A 24,905-nucleotide genomic window follows, 5' to 3' on the forward strand; every position below is an offset into this window, starting at 1 on the left:
GTATCCGATTGGGTGGATATACCAGTTTGTTTCACCTGTACATGGTCATTGGGTTGTTTCCAGTTTGGGGCTATTACCAATGAAGATTCTCTGAACATTTATGCCTAATTCTGTGTAGATGCATGTTTTCTTTTCTCCTATACCTAAGAGTGAACAGCTGGATAAGGTGGTAGGTTTATGTTTAACTTTCTTTTTTTTTCTTTCTTTCTTTTATTTTGGTTTATGTTTAACTTTCTAAGAAGCTGACAAATTGACAAACTGTTTTCCAGAGTCGTTGTGCTATTTTATAGTTTCCTCAGCAGTATGTAAGAGTTCAAGTTCCTCTACCTCCTCAGCAATACCTAGTATAGTCAAGTCTTAATTTCAGTCATTCAGCAGTTATGGTTTTAAGTTGCATTTTTCTAATGACTAATGATCTGAGCATGTTTGTATATGATTCATATGCTTATTTGTTACCCATATTTGATTGATTATTTTGCTTATTTTTTAATTCTGTTGTTTTCTCATTATGAGTCATTTTTCTTTCTTTTTTTTTTTTGATACTGAGTCTCACACTGTCGCCCAGGCTGGAGTGCAGTGGCACAATCTCTGCTCACTGCAATCTCTGCCTCCCGGATTCAAGCAATTCTCCTGACTCAGCCTCCTGAGTAGCTGGGATTACAGGCAGGTGCCACCACGCCTGGCAATTTTTTTTTGTATTTTTAGTAGATATGGGGTTTCACTATGTTGGCTAAGCTGGTCTTGAACTCCTGACCTCATGATCCACCCACCTTGACCTCCCAAAGTGTTGGGATTAGAGGCGTGAGCCACCATGCCCAGCCTTTTCTTTCTTTCTTTCTTTCTTTCTTTCTTTCTTTCTTTTTTTTTTTTTTTGAGACAGAGTCTCACTCTATTGCCCAGGATGGAGTGCAGTGGTTCCATATCAGCTCACTGCAACCTCCACCTCCTGGGTTCAAGTGATTCTCATGCCTCCCAGGTAGCTGAGATTTCAGGCATGTGCCACCATGCCCAGCTAATTTTTTTATTTTTAGTAGAGATGGGGTTTCACCATGTTGGCCAGGCTGGTCTTGAACTCCTGACCTCAAGTGATCTGCCTGCCTCAGCCTCCCAAAGTGGTGGATTACAGGCGTGAGCCACAGAATTTTATAATTATATACCTTCATTTCTCCCTCCCAGTATTTAGGCTACTGTTTTCTTTATGCATCTATTATAATCCCCACAACACATTGTTATTCTTTTTGTTTAAACCATCAGTTATTTTTAAAGATATTTAATTTATGAGTAAAAGTCTTATATATTTGCCCTTGTAGTTATCATTTTTGTTACTGTGAATTTTCTGTATAATCATATTTCTATCAGTTGTTATTTTCTTTCTGCCTGAAAGATTCCCTTTAACATTTCTTATATTGCAGATCTGTTAGTGATAAATTATTCCAGCTTTGGTATATCTGAAAAAAGTATTTATTCCACCTTCATCTTAAAAAAATATTTTTGCTGGGTATAAATTTTTAGGTAACAGTTTATTTTTCTTTCAGTAGCTTAAAGATGTTGCTTCTCGTTTAGCACCTGTATCGTTGTTTCCTATGAGGAGTCTTCTGTCATCTTTATCTTTGGTCTTCTCTACATAATGTGTCTTTTCTTCTCTGGCTGTTTTTAGTATTTTCTCTTCATCACTGATTTTGAGCAATTTGATTCTGATGTGCCTTAGTGTACTCATTTTCTTCATATTTTTGTGCTCAGGATTTATTGACTTCCTTGTACCTGTAGGTTTTTAGTTTTCATCAAAATTAGAAAATTTTCAGCTCTTATTCCTTTAAATAGTTTTTCTGTCCCGCCTCCTACTTTAGGGACAACAATTACATGCAAATCAAATGGCTTAAAGTTTTCCCTCAGCTCACTGATGCTCTTTCATTCTTGTTTTTAATTCTCTTTTCTCTTTGTGTTTTATTTTTGGATCAGTTCTATTGCTATGTCTTCAAATTCAAATTTCTTTTGCCATTAATCTCATCAGTGTAACTTTCACCTCAGATATTGTAGTTTTTATCTCTAGATATCTGATTTGTGTTTTTAAAATAGTCCATGTCTCTCCTTAACTTTTTGAATATCTGGAATATTATAATTACTATTTTAATATCCTTGTTACTAATTCTTATATTTGTGTTAATTTTTTAAATTAGTTTCGACTAGTTTATTTTCCTCCCCCTTGTTGGTTATGTTTTCCTGCTTCTTTGCATGCCTGGTAAGTTTTTAAAATGCATAATATTGTGAATTTTAATCTATTGGGTACAGGATATTTTTGTGTTCTTATAAATATTCTCAATCTTTGTTCTGGGATGCAATTGAATTATTTGGAAACATTGAACATTTCGCATCTTGCTTTTAAGACTTATGAGGTGTTTTTTTTTTTAAAATGCATTTTAGGTTTTGGGGTATATGTGAAGAACATGCAAGATTGTTGCATAGGTACACACATGGCAGTGTGATTTGCTGCCTTCCTCCCGATCACCTATATCTGGCATTTCTCCCCAACTCCCCACCTATCTCTCCCCAATTCCCCACCCCCAGCTGTCCCTCCCCTTCCCCCCCCACCCCCACTGACAGACCCCGGTGTGTGATGCTCCCCTCCCTGTGTCCATGTGTTGTAATTGTTCATCACCCACCTATGAGTGAGAACATTCGGTGTTCGATTTTCTGTTCTTGTGTCAGTTTGCTGAGAATGATGGTGGTTGTTTTTAGAGCTAAAAATTAAAACAATTGAACTCATGGAGATAGAGAATAGAATGATGGTTACCAGAGGCTGAGAAAGGTAGTAGGGAGGAGTAGGGGGCAAGTGGGGATGATTAACTGTGTATTAAAATTTTGAAAGAATGAATAAGATCCAGTATTTGATACCAAATAGGGTGACTTTGGGAGGCTGAGGTGGGGAGACCACCTGAGCTCAGGAGTTCAAGACCAGCCTGGGCAACATGATGAGACCCCGTCTCTACAAAAATTAGCTGGGCATGGTGACGCACACCAGTAATCCCAGCTACTAAGGAGGTTGAGGTAGGAGGATCACTTGAGCCTGGGCGGCAAAGGTTGCAGCAAGCTGAGATCACACCACCGTGCTCCAGCCTGGGCGACAAAGTGAGATGAGATCTTGTCACACACACATACACAAAGATAGTATTTTTAAGCAATGAAAGTATGTTCAGGTCCAGAGAGAGGAGGCAAATTCAAAATTCAAAGTGAGAAAGACTGATGACAGCTCAACTCTGGAGAAGAGAATTTAGTAAGGAAGAAGGAAGAAACAACAACTATATTGTAGATTTTTTTTTTTTTTTTTTTTTGCAACGGGGTTTCGCTCTTGTTGCCCAGGCTGGGGTGCAATGGTGCAATCTCAGCTAACTGCAACCTCTGCCTCCTGGGTTCAAGCGATTCTTCTGCCTCAGCCTCCCAAGTAGCTGGGATCACAGCCATGCGCCACCACACCAGGCTAATTTTTTTTTTTTTTTTTTTTTTTTTTTTTTTTTTTTTGAGACGGAGTTTCGCTCTTGTTACCCAGGTTGGAGTGCAATGGCACGATCTCGGCTCACCGCAACCTCCGCCTCCTGGGCTCGGGCAATTCTCCTGCCTCAGCCTCCTAAGTAGCTGGGATTACAGGCACGCACCACCACGCCCAGCTAACTTTTTTTTTGTATTTTTAGTAGAGACGGGGTTTCACCTTGTTGACCAGGATGGTCTCGATCTCTCGACCTCGTGATCCACCCGCCTCGGCCTCCCAAAGTGCTGGGATTACAGGCTTGAGCCACCGCGCCCGGCCACACCAGGCTAATTTTATATTTTTGGTAGAGATGGGGTTTCTTCATGTTGGTCAGGCTGGTCTCAAACTCTGGACTTCAGGTGATCCACCCACCTTGGCCTCCCAAAGTGCTGGGATTATAGGCGTGAGGCGTGGTGCCTGGCTTATTGTAGGAAAATTTAGACTTTCTGTCTGAAGGTTTAATAATCGAGTCATTCTGCCAAAATAAACAGACAATAGACAGATTGACAGGAGAAAAAGCATACAACTTTATTAACATGCATGTGGACATGGGAGTCCCACAAATATGAGACTCGAAGAAGGGCCACAGGTGGCTGAAGCTTAAATAGCACCATCTTCATAGGGAAGAGAAAAATGGGAATTGTAGGCAATTATGAGGGGCAGAAATTATTTTCAAGGGAAAGGAATGAGTCTGAAAAACAGGCAGTGGCTTGAGACAAAGTTCCCTGAGCTCTGGGGGAGGTGGCAGGAAGATGAGGGATGGAAGTTCCCTGTGAATAAAGGTTGTCTTATTACATAGATAGTATCCCAGGTGTTCTCTCAGAGTGAGAGTGCCCTCAGAAGAATAGATGAAAAGTCTGTCTGGGTATGATGATTTTTAGTCTTTTCTCTTCTCTAGTGGTTCATCTTTTCTGGTCTTAAGAAGACAATTCCATTTTTTTCCTTTGAGACAGGGTCTCCATTCTGTTTTCCAGGCTGGAGTGCAATGGTGCCATCTTGGCTCACTGCATCCTCCGTCTCCTGGGTTCAAGTGATTCTCCTGCCTCAGCCTCCCCCTAACCCTACCCTAACCCTCCCGAGTAGCTGGGATTACAGCCACATGCCACTGCGCCCGGCTAATTTTTTTTTTTTTTGAGACGGAGTTTCGCTCTCGTTACCCAGGCTGGAGTGCAATGGTGCGATCTCGGCTCACTGCAACCTCCGCCTCCTGGGTTCAGGCAATTCTCCTGCCTCAGCCTCCTGAGTAGCTGGGATTACAGGCACGCGCCACCACGCCCAGCTAATTTTTTGTATTTTTAGTAGAGACGGGGTTTCCCCATGTTGACCAGGATGGTCTCGATCTCTTGACCTCGTGGTCCACCCATCTCGGCCTCCCAAAGTGCTGGGGTTACAGGCTTGAGCCACCGCGCCCGGCCATAATTTTTTTGTATTTTTAGTAGAGACAAGGTTTCACTATGTTGACCAGGCTGGTCTCGAACTCCTGACTCAAGTGGTCCACCCACCTTGGTCCTCCCAACATGCTGGAATTACAGGCATGAGCCACTGCGCCCGGACTACAATTGCATTTCTTTTGGAAGAAGTTTTCCTCAGTCAGATAAGGATATGTCCAGAGAGAGCCCCTCCCTGCACTTGAGAGGGGGAGACAAGAGAAGATTAGAAAGTCCTGGGTTCTGAGGCAGCTTCTAAGGCTTTCCAATTTCTTTAAACCCAAAAGTGCTCAGCAAGCTGAAGCTTTATACTTTGGCGCGTCATTCTCCGTGCCCCAACCATGTCATGCCACTGCAGAGAGGTTCCTGACCATTAAGCCCTGCTTTTGCCCATTTTATCAAGAACAATCTCTTGACCCAGGAAGGCTTGTTCAATATTGGGATGCCACATGGCTATATTGCCCAAAGAGAGCAGGTGTTTATTCAAGGCAGTTATGATAATAATTCTCAAGGAAAATAGTGGAAGGGAAACAATGTAGGAACAAGTTGTTTTAAAACTGACTTGCTATTAGGGAGTATCTCTACATATTTAGAGAATGCCCCACATTACGGGTTCCCACCCCATCACTGCAAAAGCCAGACACTGGTTGTTCCAGCCTCCTTTGTTTTTGTAACACAGACATGTGATCTGGGATTCATCTGTCAGATCCACCAGTACCAGAATCCAAACCTTGTATACAAGTAGCAGGCGCCAACTGAATCCATTCTGATAAGGTGGAAAAAGTGACATTCCAGTTTACAGAGGCTGCAATGCCAGACTCCTAGCAGTCCTGTCCAGTGCCTGATGTTGGGAGTATTAGCAGGACTGTGGGTGGTACAAGTGAAGTCTCCCCAAATTAACAGTGTATAGTGTAATTTTATGAATTTCCTGGCTGTTTCCTCCAAGACTAGTTTAATATTAGGACATATGCAGGTCCCCTTGGAGAGTCTGCATGTGTCCTAATATTCTTGAATACAAGAATCGGCCAACTTTTTCTGTAAAGGGTTAGCTAGTTGCTATGGACTGAGCTGTGTCCACCCAAAATTTGTATGTTGACATTCTAATTCTAATGTGATGGTGTTTGGGGAGGGGGCCTTTGGTAGGCAATTTGGTTTAAATTAAGTTATGAGGGTGGAGTTCTTATGATGGAATTAGTGCCCTTATAAGAATAAATAACTAAGAGAGTTTGCTATGCTCTCTGTCACTTTTGTGCAGGGCACAGCAGAAAGGTGGTCATCTATCTGCAACCTAAGGAGAGAGCCCTCACCAGAAACTGACCATGCTGGCATCTTGGTCTTATACTTCCAGTCTCCAGAACTGCAAAAAATATATATTTCTGTTGCTTAAGCCACCTAGTCTATGTTATTTTAGTATGGCAGCCTTAGCCAACTAAGACATTAATAAATATTTTAGGCTTTGTAGGCCCTATATGAGAATCTTTATTGTAATTACTCAATCCTGCCACTGCAGCATAAAGCAACAGGAGACAGTACTTAAGCAAGTGAGTGTGATTGTGCTCCAATAACAATTTATTTATGGATACTGATATGTGAATTTCATATACTTTTCATGGGTCATGAATATCCTTCTTTTAAAATGTTCTTTGTCTAACTATTTAAATATGTAAAAATTATTGTTAGCTTTTGGGCCATACAAAAATAAGTGGCAGGTCACATTTGCTGACTTCTGTGAAAATATGCCTTTTTTTTTTTTTTTTTTTTTGAGATGGAGTCTCACTCTGTCACCCAGGCTGGAGCACACTGGAGCAATCTCAGCTCACTGCAACCTTCCCTTCCCATATTCAAGCATTTCTCCTGCCTCAACCTCCTGAGTAGCTGGGACTACAGGCGTGTGCCACCACGCCCTGCTAATTTTTTGTAGTTTTAGTAGAAACGGGCTTTCACCGTGTTAGCCAGGATGGTCTCAATCTCCTGCCCTTGTGATCCGCCTGCCTTAGCCTCCCAAAGTGCTGGGATTACAGGCGTGAGCCACCGCACTCGGCCTGCCTTTTATGTTTAAATTACCTTCTGTTGGCTTTTGATATGTAACTAAGAACCCTGACTAATACATTTAGTTTATGCCTGTTTTGGAAGAAGGTTATTCTTAAGCCATTGAGAAAGACAAACATTCATTCTGCTTTTCTTCAACTGCCAGAGAAGAATTTTTTTGCATAAACCTCCATGGGTCACCTGCTGCAATTTTTAGCAACTCAAAGGCTCCTTGAACTGTCTAATATAATCCCAGTGTCTCCTCATAAGGAAAGATTTGAAATATATAGTTTTTTTTCCCTCTCCTATAGATTACCTTGCTCTGGAGAGCCCATGCCCATCTGAATGAGCTATTTGTTTTATTGTCACCTGAACCACATGACTGTGGATAGACATAGCTCAGTGGCCGTAGCTGTAGCTCAGCCTTTCTGTAACTGACAGGAAAGATATGTGACATAAGACACACAGACATGGCAATAAAATGAAGCAGGCTGCAAGATAAAAGCAGGTCATTCCCTGGACTCCTTTATAAAGTGGATTTAGGAAACTGTACCACACCATTCTAGAAGTTCACACTGACCAGAGTCATTGACATTTAGAGTCTGTCCCTTTTTACCCAGGCACTTCACTACAAGACCCAGGATCTGTTTGCATTTTCAAATAGAGTACCTTGGCTAATAAAAATATGGTGCTTAGCAACAGAAATGCATTACAACTATTTTTAGCCAAACCAAAGATGTCTGGAAGTGTACTGGACACTATGATTGACACAATTGGCAATTCCTCTTGTCCTTTACTGACAGTATCAACTGGTTTATATTCTGACGTGAGAAGAGTCTTATCCATCTGAGGTGATCTGATTTTTCAGGGCAGCAATGAGAAGGCAGAGGCTGAGGTAGACAAAAAGGCTTCTCTTTGCTTATGTTTATAATTTGTAGAATTCCTGCCTGTGTTAGACATTCTCTCCACCTTTGAGTATTTGATCCCTAATTTCACTTTCAAAATTACAATAATTAATCAAAAGAGAAAGCAAAGGCGGGGCATGATGGCTCATGCCTGTAATCCCAGATCTTTGAGAGGCCAAGATATGTGGATTGCTTGAGCCCAGGAGTTCAAGACCAGACTAAGCAACCTGGCAAAACTCCATCTTTACAAAAAAACACAAAAATTAGTCAAGTGGCTGGGTGCCGTGGCTGACTCCTATAATCCCAGCACTTTAGGAGGCTGAGGCGGGCAGATCACCTGAGGTCAGTAGTTCGAGACCAGCCTGGTCAACATGGTGAAACCCTGTCCTTAGTAGAAATAAAAAAAAATTAACCAGGCATAGTGGTGCACACCTGTAGTCCCAGCTACTTGGGAGGCTGAGGCAGGAGAATCGCTTGAACCCAGGATGCAGAGGTTCAGTGAGCCAAGATTGAGCCATTGCACTCCAGCCTAGACAATAAGAGTGAAACTCTCTTTCAAAAAAAAAAATTAGTCAAGTATGGTGGCACATGCACCTGTAGTCCCAGCTAGTCAAGAGGCTGAGGTAGGTGGATCACTTGAGCCTGGGAGGCAGAGGCTGTGGTGAGTTGTGATTGTGCCACTGCATTCCAGCCTGGGTGACAGAGCGAGACTGTGTCTCAAAACACACACACACCCCACACACACACAAGAGAGAGAAGTCAGTGTTAGAGAGGAAAAAGGGGCTCGCAAACAGGTAACAGCAAGAAATCATATTAATAATATGTACTATTGATATGATATGAAGAAAGGCATTTTGCCTCTGTCGTCCTCCTCCCCAAAACCCATAACCTTTTACTAATCATGAGAAAAGCTTTACGTAAACCTCAGTTGAGGAACATCTTACAAAAATGCCTAACCATTACTCCTCAAATGGTCTTCACAAAGAAAGACTGAGGAACTGTTACAGCCAAGGAGCTTAAGGAGACACGACAGCTAAACATAATGTGGTGTCCTGGATGGGATTCTGGAACAGAAAAAGGATGTTAGGAAAAAACTGAGGAGACGTGAATGAACTCTGGGCTTCTGTTGATAATAAAAGTCAATATTGGTTCATTAATTGTAGCAAATGTACTATTCTAATATAAGCTGTTAGCAATTGGGGCATGTGAGAACTCTCTATACTAACTTCGCAAAAATTCTGTATTTCAAAAATTGATTTAAAATAAGAAGCTTATTAGAAAGAAAAAAAGTGGACCTTTCCTTTTGCTATACTTACTCCCCAGCCTTCCACAAACAAACAGAGATTCACTCTGCACTGAGCGCAACCTGTGGTCCATTGTCTGCGTCTGGGTAATAAAGGACACACATGATCAACCAAACATTTTTTTAACCAAATCTAGACAAAGACTGGAATTAAAATAGTGTACACAAAAGAATAACGTACCAAAGCATTTTGTTATTTGTTGGTACAAATAGAACATAATCTGTGAGAAACTCCAAGACTGAATCCGACCTTTTATTTTTAACACAACAGCTGAACTCTCAGTGGTTGCCTGCAGTAACTACCATCATTGCCTATAGACAGCACCTCTTCCAAATTAAGGTACGTTCCTTGAAGTTCTCATTAAATGCACATTACTGTTTGGGGGTTGATATTCTGGGAGTGATGATTGTTCATGTTACTCTGTACAGAGTTGAATTCTTATATGAAGCAGAAGCATTATGAGGAATCTGAAATGGATTCTACAGAACAGGTTTTAGTGTGTTTTTCAGTACAAATATCTCCTTTGGGGATTTTACGAGAGAAAGTAAAATTATGACTGATTGCGACTCCATGACTGTGATTTTAGCAGTAATTTCTCCTCTTAAAATAATCTCACAGAGGTCATTCTTAAACAGAGAAAAATTGATGAGTTGTTTTGTCACTGCCCCTCACAATTGGTCACACTCTAAGCTGGTCCATAGAAGGAGGATTCTCTTGGTTTGTCTCTTTAGCAATAAAACAAGCGGGGGACTCAAAAGGCTTTTTCTGCTGCCTCTGGGTCCTGTTTTTGAGATTTGGGAGCTGTGTCAGGTCATTTTGATGACCTTTCTGATCTTTATATGAATTAAGCTCTGGTCATGCACCTTTCTCTCTGTTTTTCTTTTGTCTGCATGATAAAGATTTAAGAAGGAGGCTGGGCACAGTGACTCATGCCTGTAATCCCAGCACTTTGGGAAGCCAAGGCGGGTAGATCACCTGAGATCAGGAGTTTGAGACCAGCCTGGCCAGCATGGTGAAACCCCGTCTCTACTAAAAATACAAAAATTAGCTAGGTGTGGTGGTGGGCACCTGTAATCCCAGCTACTTGGGAGGCTGAGGCAGGAGGTCAATTGAACATGGGAGGTGGAGGTTGCGGTGAGCTGAGATTGTGCCTTTGCACTCCAGCCTGGGTGACAAGACAAGAGTCAAACTCTGTCTCAAAAAAAAAAAAAAAAAAAAAAAAAAGATTTACGAAGGAAAGAAGAGAAAGATTACAGGACTGGATATGAACATCTCCAGCTTTGCCATTATTATGGGCTTTGTAACCTGGACAGGGCACTTTGGCTCTCTGTGTCTCATTTTCCTAGGCTGTAAAATTGGATTTCTAATACTTGCCCCAATTTCACTGTTACTATGAAGATCAATGATCCTAACAGATGTTGACAAGGTTTTCCTCTGTCACTCAGACTGGAGTGCCATGGTGCAATCATAGCTCACTGTAGCCTCCAACTCCTGGGTTCAATCGATCCTCCTGCTTCAGCCTCCCGAGTAGCTGGGACCACAGGCCCACACCATCACAAGTGGCTTTTTAAATTTAAAAAATTTTTAAAGTAGAGACAGAGTTTGTTTTATTGCCCAGGCTGGTCGTGAAACTTCTGGGCTTAAGCCATCCTCCCACCTCATTTCCAAAGTGGTAGGATTACAGGCATAAGGTACCACACCCAGTCTAAAGTTTAAAATGCAGCCCAAAGTCATATTTAAATACTTAAAGGGAACTACTCAGGATTTCAAAGTGCCCTTCAAGCCCCCTAAAACAGCATTTTACTTGTGACCAAGGTGTCAGAAGCTGTAATTTGGTCACAAGTTTCACATGACAGAAACTAATTCTGGCTGATTTAAGAAGAAGAAAAACAGAATTCTCTGCAGTATCAATGTCCTGTGTCACTGACTCAAAGTCAAAGGCAGATATTTCTAATTGGCTTTGCCCACATTGTATAACACCACCTTCCAGAAAGGGAGCTGAGAAATGAAGATCTGGCATTTTTGCTTCTAAAGTGGGAATTAGGCACTTTTTCCCCACTAAGATTCATAAAGTAGGATTCCCCAAACACAGGGAGACGTTCCAGATGCTGAGTAGTACCCCAATAATAATAAATATCTCCTATGTGGAATTTTTAGCTGGGTGGGGGACTGCCTACTGGAAGAACTGCAAATATACTTCCAACATAATGGCCTCTACCCTGGGTGTGTTTCTGGTACTCCTATCTGTGACCCCTTATCCATTCTATAGCCTATTTTTACGAACTTAGTTTCCTCAAAACTTTGCAAAGTTTGCTTCTGCTAGCCAACTCTGACACTCACTTCTGACTCCCAGCTAAGTCACAGTGCTTTTCCCATAAATCCCAACTTGGGGCACAACTCATAATTGAAGCTATAAGAGAAAAATAAGCCACGCAGCAATGTTGACCTCTACCATACTCTGTGAAATTAGCAGATAGCTTGTTTTTTTTGTTGTTTTGTTTTGTTTTTTGAGACAGTCTCACTCTTATGGCCCATGCTAGAATGCAGTGTGGTGTGACCTCAGCTCACCGCAACCTCCGCCTCCTGGGTTCAAGCAATTCTTCTGCCTCAGCCTCCTGAGTAACTGGGATTACAGGCACCCGCCACCAGTCCTGGCTAATTTTTTTGTATTTTTAGTAGAGATGGGATTTCACCACGTTGGCCAGGCTGGTCTGGAACTCCTGATGTCAGATGATCCACCCCCTCAGCCTCCCAAAGTGTTGGGATTACAGGCATGAGCCACCATGCCCAGCTAGTAGCTTATTTTTTGGGTAGAACATCAATGGGCCAAATTATTAGAAAGGAATGTGTTTTTATATGTACTCTTAAAGTTATTCTTTCAAATTTTGGAAATGTTGGTTCTCCTTATTATCAGAAATGTTCCCAAACAGTTTGTGCAAGCATTCTCCTGATGGTGCCTGTGAGTGCCAATGACATTTTTAAAAGCTTCTTTTCACTTTTTTATTTGATGAATATAGAACTTAAGCCCTGATCTGAAGATGAGAAAGGCCTTTTCATATCAAAATTTCTAAAGAATGCCCCCAAATGATCAAGATGCTCCTCAGGTTACCGAGGCAAAGTGACTTGTGGGGCTGGGGGAAAGGAGGGTGAATATTCAAAATGAAGGCTGCAGGCAGGGAGGTTGGAGGCCTCCTTATGACCCAGTGGATTTGCCAGCCCTCTATTTGCTTTTAGACAGCAAGGAGAGACTATGAGGTATGTGCTACAAAAGTTATTTTCAGAGCTGTAAAGATTTAATCATTTCACTGTTTTTAACCAGAGGAACCTTTTACTTCTTCTACTACATTGGAACAAATATTAAGGAAAGCACAGACAGTCCCTGACTTAGAGTAATGGACTCAAAGCACTCACTCACTCCTTCTCTGCCCAAGCTATCATTACTGCCCTTCGACAGGCTGCACACAGATGAACTCTCACTCTTGCACTCTGCAAGCACTTGTAAAGTACCCATTTCGTGACTAGTACTGTGTGAGGCAGGCAGGAATCTGACATGAAGTCAGTAAAGCTTCAGCTTCAAAGACCCTCAGTGTCATGAGCCTCTTCCAAGGGGCCACCTAGCAATATATTCATGTGGTCATATGTTTTTGCAAAATTTGCAGAGGTAAGATACCCTAACCACAATGGATTAAGATGAGTATCTCTTTCCACTTTGACAACCCCTTTACTACAGTTCTCCCTTGCGTCTAGTGGCATTGGAGATTCACAGCCGTTTTGGAGATTTCTTAAGGTAATTTGAGCTAGGAATACGTTTGGTTGGGCTTTAGTGGGATACGTTTATGTGTTTGGCAGCCATTTCTGTAAATAGTTAAGCTATGCTGGCCATCCCAGCTTAGGAATGGCTGACAGGAATACTTCCGCTCTTCAACATGGCAAGTCATCTGATGTGACCTGATGGTGCAGGGCATTGAGGATACCCTGGTTAATAGGGGTATGGTCAATACAAGGAACAGTTGTTTAGTCACTGAATATCATAATTTGAAATGCCCTGAAATGTTATAGCCCATATATGTAAGACACTTGTTAGAGGTTTCCAAATTTGATAGCATTTGTAAAAATTTACATAATGTAGCAATAATGAATTGGGGACCAGAAGTAAGCTTTTCTAGGAAATAATAGAAAACATGTTGATCAACTATGCTAGAGAAAAGCAAGAATGACCTTTCTATTCAATATAGGAAATGACCTTATAAATTATTGTCATATGAAAGAAGTAGTCGAAGGCTGGGTATGGTGGCTTATGCCTGCACTTTGGGAGGCATCCCAGCACTTTGGGAGGCTGAGGCAGGTGGATCACCTGAGGTCAGGAGTTTGAGAACAGTCTGACCTTGAATAGTGAAACCCCGTCTCTACTAAAAATACAAAATTAGCCAGGCATGGTGCTGCACGCCTGTAATCCTAGCTACTTGTGAGGCTGAGGCAGGAGAATTGCTTGAACTCGAGAGGCGCAGGATGCAGTGAGCCGAGATCACACCATTGCACTCCAGTCTGGGCAACAAGAGTGAAACTCTGTCACAAAATAAATAAATAAATAGAAATAAAAAGAAAGAGGTAATCTTTCTGCAGTCACCTCCTACTCATGCGTATCACCACACCCGGCTAATTTTCATATTTTTAGTAGAAATGTGTGTTCACCATGTTGGTCAGGCTGGTCTCAAACTCCTGAGCTCGTGATCTGCCTGCCTCAGCCTCCCAAAGTGCTGGGATTACAGGTGTGAGCTACCGTGCCTGGCCCTATTTGACTATTTTAAAAGTTTGTTTGATTTTATATAGTGCCTAAATATGTTGATACATTTATAATTATTGTTTCAGTGTAATGAAATGATCAGGAACACAGTCTTCAAAGACAGACAAGACTGGATTCTATTATAATTAAGACTGATAAATTAAATTCTCTGAGCCTCAGTTTCTTCATTTGTAAAGGCAGAGTGATAATTGATACTGGTATTGGAGAGGATTAAATGATGAAAGAAAGCCTTGACAATCTCTAGTGGGTCCAGATACCCAAAAAAGAACTGATTTCCTCCTGAGTCTTTGGACAAGCAATGAGAATCGAGTAGCTCTCTAGAACACTGATTGTCAAAGCACAGCTCTCCCTTAGTCCCATGGAATGCCATGGGATTGTGGAAAGGCTAGAGGTCACCTAGTCCTTTCTCCACACGGAGGCAGAAGTTCACTCTACAATATATATATATTTTTTCGAGACAGTGTCTTGCTCTGTTGCCAGGATGGAGTGCAGTGGTGTGATCTCGGTTCACTACAATCTCTGCCTCCCGGGTTCAAGTGATTCTCTGGCATCAGCCTCCCAAATAGCTGGGGTTGCAGGCATGTACCACCAAGCCCAGCTAATTTTTGTATTTTTAGTAGATATTAGGTTACACCATGTTGGTCAGGCTGGTCTCAAACTGCTGACCTTGTGATCCACTCGCCTCAGCCTCCCAAAGTGCTGGGATTACAGGTATGAGCCACTGAGCCCGGCTTCACTCTACAATATTGTTACCTGTACCTGAACATGTCTACTTTGGAGAAATTACTTCTTAGTATGGCAGCCTATCTTGTTTTAGAATAACTCTACTAGGAAAGTTTACCTTATATTGAACCAACATACACAAATCTGCCTCTCACTTCTAATTCTGAGTCTTTGTTCTGCCACCTGGGGTTCACACAGTTGCTTCCTTATTTCTTGTTTTGAGATGGAGTTTCACTCTTGTTGCCCAGGCTTGGGTGCAGTGACGAGATTTCGGCTCACTGCAACCTTCACCTCCCAGGTTCAAGTGATTCTCCTGCTTAGCCTCTTGAGTAGCTGGGATTATAGGTGCCTGCCACGAAGCCTGGCTAATTTTTTTTTTTTTTTTGTACTTTCAGTAGAGATAGGGTTTCACCATGTTGACCAGGCTGGTTTTGCACTCCTGACCTCAGGCGATCACTTGCCTCGGCCTCCCAAAGTGCTGGGATTACAGGTGTGAGCCACTGCACCCAGCCCACTTCCTTATTTCAAACAGGAAGTGGGCTCCACCTGCAGTACCGTGGGCTCTTTTCTCACCAGTCCCACTGCTGCATTGTGTCCAATCATCTGCTACATAATACAATCAAAACAGAGCTTCTCTCTCCTCCGAGAAAGTGCCAGCTGAAGATGATAGAGACTCCTCTTGCCACTTATCTAGCCCTTCACTATGGAAATCAAATAATGTTGGGTTTTTTAGTCAAGGAGAGCCTAATCTAGAGCATGGGAAAATAGAGCAAAAACTGGTCACTTGTTTACCAAGGGACTGAGAAAACACTTGAATGGGGCTTATAGTCTGTCTCTCTTCTTTCTCTCTTTTCTTTTCTTCCTTTCTTTTTCCTTCTCTCATTTCACTCAGAAGAGATATTTTGGTAGAGAAAAAAGAATTAGAGGACACGTCTGTAATCACAGCACTCTGGGAGGCCAAGGCAGGAAGATCACTGGAGCCCAGGGGTTTAAGACCACGTTGGGCAAGATAGAGAGATCTTGTTTCTACAAAAGATAAAAATTTTAAAAAATTAACAGGGCGTGGTGGCATGCTCCTATAGTCCCAGCTATTCAGGAAGCTAAGGTGGAAGGATCACTTGAGACCAGGAGGTCAAGGCTGCAGTGAGCCATGATTGTGCCACTGCATTCCAGCCTGGGTGACCAGAGTGAAAACCTGTTGAAAGAAAAGAAAGGAAGGAAGGAAGGGAGGGAGGAAGGGAGGGAGGAAGGAAGGAAGGAAAGAAGGAAGGAAGGAAGGAAAGAAAGAAGGGAGGGAGGGAGGGAGGGAAAGAGAGAGAGCAAGAGCTATCATTGGGGAACAGGCTATTACTGTGTTTATAAACGAGGCCAAATGAAACCTCAGACTCAAGATTATACCACTCCATAGCTGCACCTTGCCCATCAATATTCTCTACCCTGTAAAGCCGTAGTCCCCAACCTTTTTGGCACCAGGGATGGGTTTCATGAAAGACCATTTTTTCATGGACAATGGGGGCGATGGTTTCAGGATGAAATTCTTCCACCTCAGATCATCAGGCATTAGATTCTCATAAGGAGCATGCAACACTCGCATGTGCGGTTCACAATAGAGTTTGCGCTCCAATGAGAATCTAATGCTGCTGTTGATCTGAGAGGAGGCAGAGCTCAGGTGGTAATGCTTGCTCTCCTGCAGCTCACCCCCCTGCGGTGTGGCCCAGTTCCTAACTGGTACCTGCTGCATGCCTGGTTCCTAACTGGTGTGGCCCAGTTCCTAACTTGCTCTCCTGCAGCTCACCTCCTGCTCTGTGGCCTGCAGGTTGGAGATCTCTGCTGTAGAGAATTTTTTTTTTAAGCCCTATCCTTAGAAAGTTGCCAAATGATTATGACAAATTCTACATTTCATGGCAAGGGATAGGGTATCTAACTTGAGCTTTGCTATGACAGAATCTTCTCCTGGAGTTGTTTGTTTATGAAACAACCATAAAGTTTGTGTAACGACCCTGGTCTAGTATTTTTGCTTGCTGAAAGAAATTGCTTGGGGACTAGTTACCCTGAAATAACATTTCTAAAGTTGTATGTTTCTTTGAGGTCAAGTAAGGCAGGTTTTATTTTGACCCAGACTTAACATATTATGAGGCTCTTAAGATACTCCAGTAAGGTGCTTTTGCAAGTTCTCAATTTATTGCCTCACAGCTCCAAATTCACTCTTCATTGCCTGCTCTGCAAAAATGGAACTGGGCCCTTTAAATATTTTTCCTTTTCCAACTGGTAAATGTTAAGCTTTGTCACTAGGAGTCTTTGGCAAGATATTGCAAGATTAAAGGAGTTTTATTCCTGATTCCTGTGTCTTGTAGCAGTCTCCTGCAGTCTAAGCGGCTTCTCTGATGACCAGCAATGCATGTGGTTTCTCCATCACTGGGCTCCTGCTGTGCACAGGGGTGGTCAGCAGTACCAGCAGCCGGCAACTTCCCCGGCACTCCTCTTACGTGGTTTGCAGTGGAACATCTCCAGCAAGACCACTCCTTCTTAACAGCTTTTCTTGGCAGGGTGAATTTCCAGCAAGTTACACTAACATGACACCACACTGATTTCCCCATTCAGTGAGTCACATGCCCATGCCCTTTCTAAGAAGGTCTGGCTCTCAGGCAGAGAGGGGTTGAGGGACTCTTTCTCAGTTACTCTATCTTAGCCCTGGAAGGAGTGGCTGCTACTTTTATCTAAGATTCTTATATTATTTAGAGCTTTTCTTTTTCTTACTAGCCTTCTCTAATTATTCCAATCTTCTGCTGTGGTTACTAATTTTTTATATTAAGCTTCAACCGTTTGAGGGCAGGTGCAATGGCTCATACCTGTAATCCCAGCACTTTGGGAGGCCAAGGTAGGTGGATCACCTGAGGTCAGGAGTTCGAACACCAGCCTGGCCAACCATGGCCAACATGGTGAAACTCAGCCTCTACTAAAAATACAAAAATTACCCAGGCATGGTACCATGCACCTGTAATCCCAGCTACTTGGGAGGCTGAGGCAGAAGAATTGCTTGAACCCTGAAGGCGGAGGCTACAGTGAGCTGAGATCATGCCACTTCACTCTAGCCTGGGTGACAGAGTGAGACTCTGTCTCAAAAAAATAATAATAATAAAAATGAACTTCACCTGTTTGAATTACTGTGTGGGTTCTGCCTCATGATTGACCCTTGATTTAAATAGTACCTCTACTGTACAATTTAAATGTTGGCCCTCCTCAGCTATATAGTTTAGAGTATTGAAATACTCTGTTTAGTGAGGACTCTTTTCACTGCAATTAAGGGTAATCCAATACATATTAGCTTAAATAAAAAAAATAATTTATTGGTTAAAAGCACAAAACGTTAGAAAGGACAGGAATGGTGGGTTCAGAGACTCAAACACTATCATAGCTATGTCTCTTTCTTTTCTCTCTCCTGCCTCTGTTATTGCCTCTGTTTTTTTCGTGTGTGTGTGTGTGTGTGTGTGTGTGTGTGTGTGTGTCTTCATTGTCTCAGGTCTTCTATAACGGTGCAGCTAGAATCATGGCCACATTTGTGGCCAGGCTTTATAATTCTATGCCTGGGAGGAGAACCTCATCCCACTTCTCAAAAAAAAAAAAAAAAAAAAAAAAGTATAATTTCCTTTCATCTCCAATTAGAAAAGTCTCGAGAAACACTTGACTTGACTTGAGTCACGTGCTTATCTACAGATTAATCAGTTTGACCAAAGAGATAGGGAAAATTGGCCCACCCTAGGCTACAAGATCACCTTTATTTCCAGAAGAGTGGGTACAGTGATTAGCAGTGCCCAAAAGATTCTCTCATATAGAATGGTGAAACTTCTGATTTTCCAAAAACATGAGGGATGCTTTTCCAGGCAAACAAAGTTATAGTCTTTAAAGATAAAGGCTCCAGCTTCATGTATTGAAAAAGAAAAAGTTTTTTTCTGATAAAAGCAATGGTCATTCATAACAGTTTGATGGTTAAATAACGATAGCAGTTACCTCATCTTCAGCCAATTGAGCAAGGTAATCATTGTTAGGATATTTCCTCAGTCCAGCCGGACTTAAGTGTGGAGAGATTGTTGACCACCTGTCAGCAGCCAGTTCTTCCCATGTTGCTTATCAGCAGAACTCCGATTTGGTGTGCCCTCACCATGACCACGTGCTCAGTGAAGGAGCCCCTCCTCAACACCCAAGGGTGAGTCTCTGTTAGCAAAGTCTGTTGTGGCAATTCCATTTTTACTGCCATTGATTTTTTTTTTTTTTTTTTTTTTGAGACAGGGTCTTGCTTTGTCACCCAGGCTGGAGGGCAGTGGCATGATTTTGGCTCACTGCAACCTCTGCCTCCCAAGCTCAAGACACCCTCCCACCTCAGCCTCCCAAGTAGCTGGGACTACAGGTGCTCATCACCAAGCCTGGCTAATTTTTGTATTTTCAATAGAGATGGGGTTTACCATGTTGGCCAGCTGGTCTCAAACTCCTGACCTGAATTAATTCACCTGCCTCAGCCTCCCAAACTGCTGGGATTGCAGGCGTGAGCCACCGCACTCAGCTGCCATTGATTCTTTAGAACAAGCATGTGAGGTAATTCTAGAAAACAAGACTTGAAAGAAATTTTTTCGGGGAAAGTAGTAGCTTCTGGAAAAAGTTTTCCTCCAATTGGGAGGGCAAACTGCCCTGTTGGGATAGTTCAGCGTTGCTGTATGAGAAGAATATGCCTGGAGATGCGGCAGCCAGCCTGCAACCATGGTGAGATAAGCCTGGGGACAAAACCCAGCACACTGGGGATGGGAGCAAGAAAACATGGAGAGAGACAGATCCCTGATGGTGCTGTCGAGCTTGTTGGGGCTCAGAACATGATAGCCCAAAGTATACCACCTTGGCGTGCTGAGTACTTTCAACTGAGGGTCAATTGTAAAGGCTACAGAAGCAAGGTGTCTCTGATCATCTCCTGTCTTACTATCTCCTTCATAGAAGCCAAGTTCCTCTTTCCTAAGGTGAGTCACAGAAACTAGAACCCTTCTCTCTCAAAGCAAGCTATGAAGCCTAGAAAGGTCACTCTAACCCTTTTCCCTTGAAACCCTTGTTCCAGAGAGGTCCTGCCCCATGCCTGGGAGGAAAGAATACCACACAGAAAGGCCGAGAAGAATCTGAACAGACAGGCTTTGCTGGGTTTCCCCATCAGTCTGTTGCCATTAGATTGTCCAGCTACATTTCTACATGCTGTCTATTCTTTATGGAATCTGAGTGTAAAAACAGACCATTTCCTCTGAGTCTTTAGGTCTTCATTTCTGAAGGTTCCCATGTCACATAAAACATTGGTTAAATAAATTGGTTATGTTTTTTGTTAACCAGTCTTTTGCTATCAGAGTGTCAGCTGTGACCCTTATGATGGGTGAGGAAAATTATCTCACCTTCCTGCTCCCACAGTTTCTTAAATTAACTGATCTGGAAATCACTGTATCTCCAGAATTCCTCAGTGAAAAAATAAATTCCTTACAATTTAAGCACCATTTTAAGTTGGGTTTTCTGTTATAAACAACCAAAAGAGTTAGAATTGAAATCTGGGACCTTATTTATCATCAGATTTACATCAGGAAATAGCATATGTATTTGGAAAGTCAGATTTCTTTATCTTAGGAAGAAATGAAGAATGGGAATATTAGAAGTACTAAACTCAGCTAGAGCACCTCTAACCTCAGAATCACCCAGTATTGTTAGGTCAGCTGCCACCCGTAATCTGATACAGACACAGATTTAGATAAAATCTAAACAAGGCAGATGTGCATCTCTTTACACATGGATATAGCCTTGAAAATATATTTCTACCTTTTCAAAGTAATGTCACTTGCCAGAGACAGACATAAACATTTGAAATACATTATAGCCTTCACAGTCCATGTGAGCAACTCTCATTTGGAATGCCATCTGCTGAGCTCTTCCAAAACTGCGCTCGACAGGTAATTCTATCTGTGAGGAATGCATTCAACTGACATGCAGCTATTTTGTTTCCCTCTACAGGAATGAAGATACACACACACACACACACACACACACACCCACATCGATAGCTTCCTTTTATAGTTTTTTTCATTTTGGGCCTTAAATGTACTCTGATTCTTTCATTTTATCTTTTGAAAATGTCTCTTCTTGTTACAATTTCCAGTGGACCACATAGTAGAGAAAATACGTGCTTTGAGACCTCAGAATCAGCCTAAAATCTTGGTTCTGCCACTTACTGCTTTGTAACTTTGGGCAAGTTCGTTTGCTTCTGAGCCTCAGTTTCTCGTCTGTAAAATGTGAATGCTAACATGTCTTCTCACACTGGCATCACTCACTTTTATATAACATTTTAATCTATAACTTGTCACATTTTAAAAATCACACTGATCTTAAGTCACACAGGGATTTTGGCTGGAAGAGAATGTTATTCCTTGATTCTTTGTGCTAGGGTTCTCAGTGGAAAGCAGTTGGGTCTTCATTTCTTCTTTTTGATCTCACAGAAGTGTAAAGAGGATTCAGGACCTTCTGATTCATCACTATGGAGGACAGAGCTGACAAATAACCTCTTCCCACTATAAACATACACAAACACTAGATAAAATATTACTACATCTTTTTTTTTTTTTAGACGGAGCCTTGATCTGTCGCCAGGCTGAGTGCAGTGGCACTATCTCAGCTCACTGCAACCTCCACCTCCCGGGTTCAAGTGATTCTCCTGCGTCAGCCTCCCAAGTAGCTGGGACTACAGGTGCACACCACCACACCCAGCTAATTTTTGTATTTTTAGTAGAGACGGGGTTTCACCATGTTGGCCAGGATGGTCTCGATCTCTTGACCTTGTGATCCGCCCACTTCGGCCTCCCCAAGTGCTGGAATTACAGGTGTGAGCCACCACACCTGGCCTACTATATCATTTTTTTTAATGGAAGAAATAAAGAAAGATAAAGGTAAGAGAAATAAAGCAATCCATTCTAGAAATGAAGCAAAAACTCACAGCCAGAGTCGTAAGATTCGGGAGTTACAAACAACTTCTCCTGAGAAGACCAAACCAGGACATCAGCCCTATAAGATGGATGCTGAGTAGCAGCTCCCACACAGCCTTGGGACTCTACAGGAGTCTCAAGTCCAGGGTGAATAAATATAGACCTACCAAGAGCATCATAATAAATAATACAACATTAAAGATAAAAGGAAAAATCTTAAAAATAAGCAAGGGAAGGGCAGATTGTCTATACTGAATCAACAGTTAGGCAGCAGAATAGAGGTGAAGGACAAAAGCAATGAACATCTTAAAAGTACTAGGAAAAAATAACTGTCATTCTTCTATAAGCCTAATAAGCAAACCTTAAAATACAAAAAGCAAAAGTGAATAGGAACACAAGAAAATTTTTGCAAATCCAGAGTCATAGAAGATTTTAATGCCTCTATCCAAAACTGATAGAGTCAAAAAATCAGTAAGCTTCTAGAAAATTCAAACCACACAATTATCAATTTCCTATGTAAATAGTACCCTACCACCAATAATATAATATGCAATATTTTATTTATTTATTTATTTATTTATTTATTTATTTATTCATTCATTCATTTTTTTGAGACAGAGTTTCGCTCTGGTACCCAGGCTGGAGTGCAATGGCGCGATCTCGGCTCACTGCAACCTCCGCCTCCTGGGTTCAGGCAATTCTCCTGCCTCAGCCTCCTGAGTAGCTGGGATTACAGGCACGTGCCACCATGCCCAGCTAATTTTTTTTTTTGTATTTTTAGCAGAGACGGGGTTTCACCATGTTGACCAGGATGGTCTCGATCTCTTGACCTCATGATCCACCCGCCTCGGCCTCCCAAAGTGCTGGGATTACAGGCTTGAGCCACCACGCCCGGCCTTATATTTATTTTTTAAGCATGCATGAATTTTTAAAAATTTGATTTATATATTAAACCATAAAAGAAGAAAAATACCAAAAATTTGGTATATTTTTTCTGAACAAAATATAGTATAATTAAAACTGAATTGTTTAAAACATGCTAAATTCAACTCTAATGTTTTATAGAAACTAAAACATACACTTTTAAATAATTTACTTTTCAAATAAAATAAGAGAGAAATAAAAACATGTTGAACTAAATGACAGTGAAATGACTAATTAAAATTTGGATACGGCTAGGAGAGTTAAAGCCTTAAATATATGTAGATCAGATTTTAAAAATATTAAAAATCTATGAGATCAATATTCAGTTAAGAAAGTTAGATAAAGAGAAACAGAGTAAATTTAAAAATGGTAGCAGGAAGAAGAAAAAAACAAAAGTAGAAATTAATAAAATAAAAATAAATGGTAAAGATAAATCTCATGTTTTGAAAGACAAGTAAAATAGAGAAGTGTCTGGTGACAAGCCAAAATATACAGGAGGCACAATTAATCATATGAGGAATGAAAGAGGCTCATAATTACACATAAAGAAGGAAAATTTAAACCACAGAAATTATTACATTGAGTAACATTAAATTGCCGATATTCAACTTTTGACTTTACAAAACTACAGTTTATTAATATGAACAACCATAAGTCCTAACATTTGAAAACATAAAGTGAAAATTTTTCAGATAAATGACAAAAATTTACTAAAGAGGAAAGTTTAAAACTTTAATATATTTATAATAATTGAAGAAATTGACTTATGGGCCTGGCGCGGTGGCTCAAGCCTGTAATACCAGCACTTTGGGAGGCCGAGGCGGGTGGATCACGAGGTCAAGAGATCGAGACCATCCTGGTCAACATAGTGAAACCCCGTCTCTACTAAAAATACTAAAAATTAGCTGGGCATGGTGGCGTGTGCCTGTAATCCCAGCCACTCAGGAGGCTGAGGCAGGAGAATTGCCTGAACCCAGGCGGCGGAGGTTGCAGTGAGCCGAGATCGCGCCATTGCACTCCAGCCTGGGTAACAAGAGCGAAACTCTGTCTCAAAAAAAAAAAAAAAAAAAAAAAGAAATTGACTTATGGAAAAAAAAAAAATTCTCCAAACAGCATCATTCAGTTTACAACCCAGTGTTAGCAAACCTTCAAGAAACAACAGTTTGTACCTACCTTATTCTCTTCCAAAGAATAGAAAGATAGAGAAAGAAAGTATTGGTTCATTTCAAGGTATCAGTCTTAGAGAAATTCTCACACGTGTATATAAGGATAGGAAGTTAACATCCAAAGATGTTCATAGTCACAAAGTTTATAATATCCAAAATCATAAAGAACTAAATGTCTTTCAATAAAGAAATATATAAATTGGCTGGTCGCGGTGGCTCAAGCCTGTAATCCCAGCACTTTGGGAGGCCGAGGCGGGTGAATCACGAGGTCAAGAGATAGAGACCATCCTGGTCAACATGGTGAAACCCCGTCTCTACTAAAAATACAAAAATTAGCTGGGCATGGTGGCACGTGCCTGTAATTCCAGCTACTCAAGAGGCTGAGGCAGGAGAATTGCCTGAACCCAGGAGGCGGAGGTTGTGGTGAGCCAAGATCGCGCCATTGCACTCCAGCCTGGGTAACAAGAGTGAAACTCTGTCTCCAAAAAAAAAAAAAAAAAAAAAAAAAGAAATATATAAGTTATGGGATATTCATATCATAGTCAAAATAAATAAAGCATAGGTATATGTATCAGCATAAAAAATCTTTAACTATTAAAGATCAGTTAAAAAACAAGTTGGAAAAGAAAATGTACAAGGTGATATCATTTATAAAAATATTTTTATCTTATAAAGGTGGTGTTTGTATAAAAATAACTACAAGTTCCTTGTGGATATAGAGGTAGTAAAATTAGGAAACATACATGACGGTGACCCTGAGAATAGTTGCTATATCTGGGGTTGAAGGAAAGCAGATGGGAGGGGTTTAAGGATGGAATTTCAATATCTGTGATTATTTGTGAAGTTTAAAGTAAATACTTGTAGTGGGATGAATGGTGGTCTCCCAAAAGATATGTCCACCAAAAGCCTGTGAATATGACCCCATTTGGAAAAAGAGTCTTTGCGGATATAATCAAGTTAAGGGTTTTGAGATGAGATCATCCTGGGTTAGGGCGGGGTCTCAATGCAATGCTAAGGGTCCTGGAAGAGAAGAGAGGGAGAAGGCACACTGAGGAATGCCAAGGACTCCCAGCACTCACCAGAAGCTAGGAGAGAGGCACAGAACAGAC

General features: G+C 41.5%; 1 protein-coding gene across 1 annotated transcript in view; it reads left to right on the plus strand.

Moving 5' to 3' along the window:
• The window catches only part of TLK1 (tousled like kinase 1), a 304,401-nt gene that overhangs the window by 35,036 nt on the left and 244,460 nt on the right, over positions 1–24,905 (plus strand). The window contains exon 2 of the mRNA XM_074399482.1: positions 9,458–9,526. The gene's annotated coding sequence lies outside the window, so the exon portion shown is untranslated. The remainder of the gene's footprint in view (positions 1–9,457; positions 9,527–24,905) is intronic.

This window comes from Saimiri boliviensis, chromosome 5, assembly GCF_048565385.1.
Source record: "Saimiri boliviensis isolate mSaiBol1 chromosome 5, mSaiBol1.pri, whole genome shotgun sequence".
NCBI lineage: Eukaryota > Metazoa > Chordata > Mammalia > Primates > Cebidae > Saimiri > Saimiri boliviensis.